This window comes from Leptodactylus fuscus (assembly GCF_031893055.1).
Source record: "Leptodactylus fuscus isolate aLepFus1 chromosome 10 unlocalized genomic scaffold, aLepFus1.hap2 SUPER_10_unloc_1, whole genome shotgun sequence".
Taxonomy (NCBI): Eukaryota; Metazoa; Chordata; class Amphibia; order Anura; family Leptodactylidae; genus Leptodactylus; species Leptodactylus fuscus.
The window spans coordinates 15,001-21,657 of record NW_027439814.1 but is presented as its reverse complement, the minus strand read 5'-3'; positions in this window follow the sequence as shown (position 1 = coordinate 21,657).

Genomic DNA, 6,657 nt, shown 5'->3' with positions numbered 1-6,657 from the left:
GCGCCACTTCCAGGCGACCCAGGGGGCTAAGCCTGAGGGCGGCAGGCCGGCCCAGGGTTCCAGGAGAGAGGGAGAGATCGTCCCAGGCGGCTGGGAAAGCCAGGCCTACCCAGGGCTACCCGAGCCTGGGTACATGCCGGAGGCTAAGTCCCTAGCAGGTGGAAGGCTGCATTCTGCTAAGTGTCTACCAGAGGTAGACGCTTCCAGGAAACCCAGGGGGCTAAGCCTGAGGGCGGCAGGCCGGCCATGGGCTCCAGGAGAGAGGGAGAGATTGTCCCAGGCGGCTGGGAAAGCCAGGCCTACCCAGGGCTACCCGAGCCTGGATACATGCCGGAGGCTAAGTCCCTAGCAGGTGGAAGGCTGCATTCTGCTAAAAATCCACCGGATGGCAACGGAGAGCCGCGGTCCCCGGCTCGTCCACAAGGCGGCGCCAGCACTCGGGTTGCAGGCTGCATTCTGCTAAAAATCCACCGGATGGCAACGGAGAGCCGCTCTCCCCGGCTCGTCCACAAGGCGGCGCCACTTCCAGGCGACCCAGGGGGCTAAGCCTGAGGGCGGCAGGCCGGCCCAGGGTTCCAGGAGAGAGGGAGAGATCGTCCCGGGCGGCTGGGAAAAAAGCCAGGCCGACCCAGGGCTACCCTAGCCTGGGTAAAGCCAGAGGCTAAGTCCCTAGCAAGGCGGTAGGCTGCGTTCTGCTAAGTGACTTCCAGAGGGAGACACTTCCAGGAGACCCAGGGGGCTAAGCCTGAGGGCGGCAGGCCGGCCCGGGGTTCCAGGAGAGAGGGAGAGATCGTCCCAGGCGGCTGGGAAAAAAGCCAGGCCGACCCAGGGCCACCCCAGCCTGGGTAAAGCCAGAGGATAAGTCCCTAGCAGGTGGAAAGCTGCAATTTGCTATGGAAAGCTGCAATTTGCTATGGAAAGCTGCAATTTGCTAAAAATCCACCGGATGGCAACGTAGAGCCGCTCTCCCCGGCTCGTCCACAAGGCGGCGCCACTTCCGGGCGACCCAGGGGGCTAAGCCTGAGGGCGGCAGGCCGGCCCAGGGTTCCAGGAGAGAGGGAGAGATCGTCCCGGGCGGCTGGGAAAAAGCCAGGCCGACCCAGGGCTGCCGTTGCCTGGGTAATGCCGGAGGCCGAGTCCCTAGCAGGTGGCAGGCTGCTAGCGTCTACCAGAGGGCGAGATCCCGCCTCCCCGAGCGGCCGGGGAGAGAGGATTTGCAGGAGCTGACAGGCGCGCACGCAGAAGGGAAATCCCCCTTGGCGGCCGGGGGGAGAGACGATTTGCAGGAGCTGACAGGCGCGCACAGCGCGCGCGCAGAAGGGAAAGTCCCCGGGCGGCCGCGGGGAGAGAGGAGAGATGATTGGCAGGAGCTGACAGGCGCGCACGCGCAGAAGGGAAGTCACCCTCGGCGGGCGGCGGGAGAGACGATTTGCAGGAGCTGACAGGCGCGCACGCGCAGAAGGGAGAGTCGTCCCCCCCGGGCCGGGGAGAGAGATGATTGGCAGCCGGCGGAGGTAGCTGCCAGGCGGACCAGAAGGAGAACTGCGGCCGCTCCGAGCAGAAGGGAAATCCCCCGGGCCTCCGGGGAGACGAGCGGCCTCTGGCAGGCGCGGCGAGCCGGCGCCGGCGCCGCCATCCCGGGCGAGGCGACGGGCGCCTCCCGCCCGGCGCATATGGCACTTCCGTCGACACTTAGTCAAATTTTCAACTTTCAAAATTCCTCCGGCGGCCGTGTTTCACTCCGGGGAGCGGCGCCCTCACGCCGGCGGCGGCGCGCCTCGGCCGGCACGAAGGGGTACCACCTCGAGTCGGTGTCGGGGGTCCCGCCGTGGAACCGGGCGTCGGACGGCCCCGGAGGAGGCCTCGGAGCCGAAAAGGCACTACCGGAATGAGGTTGAATTTGACGGCCGGATCCGGGCCGGAGTTCCACAAAGTCGGACACTTTGAGTGGTTGGTCTTCATGTAATGGGACAGGTGACACTCTCTCTGTGACCTACTTTTGAACACCCCCGTCAAGAACCGTGTCCGAGACAGCGTGTGCTGTCAATTAGCTTACCAAAAGTCAGAGTACCAGGGCATCGGACACCCGACTCTGACAAAGTCCCAGTGAACTCTGCTGACAGGCCGCCGACGGCGGATCCCTGCGGGGGGGAGGCAGAGCGAGGGCACCGCCCCCCCGGGTTGCGAGACAAGCCTCTTTAGGTCGCGTGGCAAGCCTCGGTTTTCAGGCGGGCGCTTCCCGCCGAGCCAATCGGCACTTTTAGACACTTTTGGGGAAAAAAAAAAGAAAAAGTCAAACTTTGAAAAATAAATAACCAACGAAACACGGACCAATGAGAACCGCTTCCGGCTGGTCGCGGAAGGGAGAGATGATTGGCAGGAGCTGCCCTGCGCGCTAGAATGAGAACTGCGGCCGCTCCGAGCAGAAGGGAAATCCCCCGGGCGGGCCAGGGGAGACGAGCGGCCGCTGGCAGGTACGGCGAGAGGGCGCCGGTGCCGCCATCCCGGGCGAGGCGACGGGCGCCCCCCGCTGAGCCGATCGGCTCTCGGACACTTTGGGGAAAAAAATAAAAAATAAAAAAGGCAAACTTTGAAATAAAACCCCACGAAACACGGACCTCGGTGAGATCCCCCGGGCGGCCGGGGAGAGATGATTGGCAGGAGCTGCCAGGCGCGCAGAAGGGAAGTCCCCCTGTGCGGCCGGGGAGAGATGATTGGCAGCAGGCGGAGGCAGCCGCCAGGCGGACCAGAAGGAGAACTGCGGCCGCTCCGAGCAGAAGGGAAATCCCCCGGCGCGGGCCAGGGGAGACGAGCGGCCGCTGGCAGGTACGGCGAGAGGGCGCCGGTGCCGCCATCCCGGGGGAGGCGACGGGCGCCTCCCGCCGAGCCGATCGGCACTTTTAGACACTTTGGGGGAAAAAGACCGACATTTTAATAAACCCCATACAACACGGACCAGTGAGAACTGCAGCCGGCCGGCCGGCCGGCCGGCGCAGAAGGGAGGTCCCCCGGGAGGGCCGGGGGAGAGATGATTGGCAGGCGGAGGTAGCTGCCAGGCGCGCGCAGAAGGGAAGTTCCCCCGGGCGGCCGGGGGGAGAGAGAGAGAGAGATGATTGGCAGCCGGCGGAGGTAGCTGCCAGGCGGACCAGAACGAGAACTGCGGCCGCTCGGAGCGGAAGGGGAAGTCTGAGGCGGCAGGCCGGCCCAGGGTTCATGGAGAGAGGGAGAGATTGTCCCAGGCGGCTGGGAAAAAAGCCAGGCCGACCCAGGGCCACCCCAGCCTGGGTAAAGCCAGAGGATAAGTCCCTAGCAGGCGGCAGGCTGCGTTCTGCTAAGTGTCTACCGAGAGGGCACCACTTCCAGGCAACCCAGGGGGCTAAGCCTGAGGCGGCAGGCTGGCCCAGGGTTCCAGGAGAAGAGGGAGAGATCGTCCCAGGCGGCTGGGAAAGCCAGGCCTACCCAGGGCTACCCGAGCCTGGGCACATGCCGGAGGCTAAGTCCCTAGCAGGTGGAAGGCTGCAATCTGCTAAAAATCCACCGGATGGCAACGGAGAGCCGCAGTCCCCGGCTCGTCCACAAGGCGGCGCCAGCACTCGGGTTGCAGGCTGCATTCTGCTAAAAATCCACCGGATGGCAACGGAGAGCCGCTCTCCCCGGCTCGTCCACAAGGCGGCGCCACTTCCAGGCGACCCAGGGGGCTAAGCCTGAGGCGGCAGGCCGGCCCAGGGTTCCAGGAGAGAGAGGGAGAGATCGTCCCAGGCGGCTGGGAAAGCCAGGCCGACCCAGGGCTACCCGAGCCTGGGTAAAGCCAGAGGCTAAGTCCCTAGCAGGTGGCAGGCTGCATGCTGCCAAGTGTCTACCGAGAGGGCACCACTTCCAGGCGACCCAGGGGGCTAAGCCTGAGGCGGCAGGCTGGCCCAGGGTTCCAGGAGAGAGGGAGAGATTGTCCCAGGCGGCTGGGAAAGCCAGGGCTACCCGAGCCTGGGTACATGCCGGAGGCTGAGTCCCTAGCAGGCGGCAGGCTGAATTCTGCTAAGTGTCTACCAGAGGGCGACACTTCCAGGAGACCCAGGGGGCTAAGCCTGAGGCGGCAGGCTGGCCCAGGGTTCCAGGAGAGAGGGAGAGATTGACCCAGGCGGCTGGGAAAGCCAGGCCTACCCAGGGCCACCCGAGCCTGGGTACATGCCGGAGGCTAAGTCCCTAGCAGGTGGAAGGCTGCAATTTGCTATGGAAAGCTGCAATTTGCTAAAAATCCACCGGATGGCAACGGAGAGCGGCTCTCCCCGGCTCGTCCACAAGGCGGCGCCACTTCCAGGCGACCCAGGGGGCTAAGCCTGAGGCGGCAGGCCGGCCCAGGGTTCCAGGAGAGAGGGAGAGATTGTCCCAGGCGGCTGGGAAAGCCAGGCCGACCCAGGGCTACCCGAGCCTGGGTAAAGCCAGAGGCTAAGTCCCTAGCAGGTGGCAGGCTGCATTCTGCTAAGTGTCTACCAAGAGGGCACCACTTCCAGGCAACCCAGGGGGCTAAGCCTGAGGCGGCAGGCTGGCCCAGGGTTCCAGGAGAAGAAGGAGAGATCGTCCCAGGCGGCTGGGAAAGCCAGGCCTACCCAGGGCTACCCGAGCCTGGGTACATGCCGGAGGCTAAGTCCCTAGCAGGTGGAAGGCTGCAATTTGCTATGGAAAGCTGCAATTTGCTAAAAATCCACCGGATGGCAACGGAGAGCGGCTCTCCCCGGCTCGTCCACAAGGCGGCGCCACTTCCAGGCGACCCAGGGGGCTAAGCCTGAGGCGGCAGGCCGGCCCAGGGTTCCAGGAGAGAGGGAGAGATTGTCCCAGGCGGCTGGGAAAGCCAGGCCGACCCAGGGCTACCCGAGCCTGGGTAAAGCCAGAGGCTAAGTCCCTAGCAGGTGGCAGGCTGCATTCTGCTAAGTGTCTACCAAGAGGGCACCACTTCCAGGCGACCCAGGGGGCTAAGCCTGAGGCGGCAGGCTGGCCCAGGGTTCCAGGAGAGAGGGAGAGATTTGTCCCAGGCGGCTGGGAAAGCCAGGCCTACCCAGGGCTACCAGAGCCTGGGTACATGCCGGAGGCTAAGTCCCTAGCAGGTGGAAGGCTGCAATTTGCTATGGAAAGCTGCAATTTGCTAAAAATCCACCGGATGGCAACGGAGAGCGGCTCTCCCCGGCTCGTCCACAAGGCGGCGCCACTTCCAGGCGACCCAGGGGGCTAAGCCTGAGGCGGCAGGCCGGCCCAGGGTTCCAGGACAGAGGGAGAGATCGTCCCAGGCGGCTGGGAAAAGCCAGGCCGACCCAGGGCTGCCGGAGCCTGGGTAATGCCAGAGGCCGAGTCCCTAGCAGGTGGCAGGCTGCTAGCGTCTACCAGAGGGCGAGATCCCGCCTCCCCGAGCGGCCGGGGAGAGAGGATTTGCAGGAGCTGACAGGCGCGCAGAAGGGAAATCCGGAGAGATGATTGGCAGCCGGCGGAGGCAGCCGCCAGGCGGACCGGAAGGAGAACTGCGGCCGCTGGGAGCGGAAGGGAAATCCCCCGGGCGTCCGGGGAGACTAGCGGCCGCGGCAGGCGCGGCGACCCGGCGCCGGTGCCGCCATCCCGGGCGAGGCGACGGGCGCCTCCCCGCCGGCGCGGTTGGCACTTCCGTCGACACTTTGCCAAATTTTCAACTTTCAAAATTCCTCCGGCGGCCGTTTTTCACACCGGGGAGCGGCGTCCTCACGCCGGCGGCGGCGCACCTCGGCCGGCAAAAAGGGGTACCTCCTCGAGTCGGTGTCGGGGGTCCCGCCGTGGAACCGGGCGTCGGACGGCCCCGGAGGAGGCCTCGGAGCGGAAAAGGCACTACCGGAATGAGGTTGAATTTGACGGCCGGATCCGGGCCGGAGTTCCACAAAGTCGGACACTTTGAGTGGTTGGTCTTCATGTAATGGGACAGGTGACACTCTCTCTGTGACCTACTTTTGAACACCCCCGTCAAGAACCGTGTCCGAGACAGCGAGTCCTGTCAATTAGCTTACCAAAAGTCAGAGTACCAGGGGATCGGACACCCGACTCTGACAAAGTCCCAGTGAACTCTGCTCACAGGCCGCCGACGGCGGATCCCCGCGGGGGGGAGGCAGAGCGAGGGCACCGCCCCCCCGGGTTGCGTGACAAGCCTCTTCAGGTCGCGTGGCAAGCCGCAGTTTTCAGGCGGGCGCCTCCCGCCGAGCCGATCGGCACTTAGACGCTTTGGGGGAAAAAAAGGTCAAACGCACAAAAAAAAAACCCCATAAAACACGGACCATAAGAGATCCCCCGGGCGGCCGGGGAGAGATGATTGGCAGGAGCTGACAGGCGCGCAGAAGGGAAATCCCCCGAGCGGCCGCTGGCAGGCACGGCGACCCGGCGCCGGTGCCGCCATCCCGGGCGAGGCGACGGGCGCCCCCCGCTGAGCCGATCGGCTCTTAGACACTTTGGGGAAAAAAAAGACAAACTTTGAAATAAAACCCCACGAAACACGGACCTTAACGAGATCCCCCGGGCGGCCGGGGAGAGATGATTGGCAGGAGCTGCCAGGCGCGCAGAAGGGAAATCCCCCTTGGCGGCCGGGGAGAGATGATTGGCAGGAGCTGACAGGCGCGCAGAAGGGAAATCCCCCGGGCGGCCGGGGAGAGA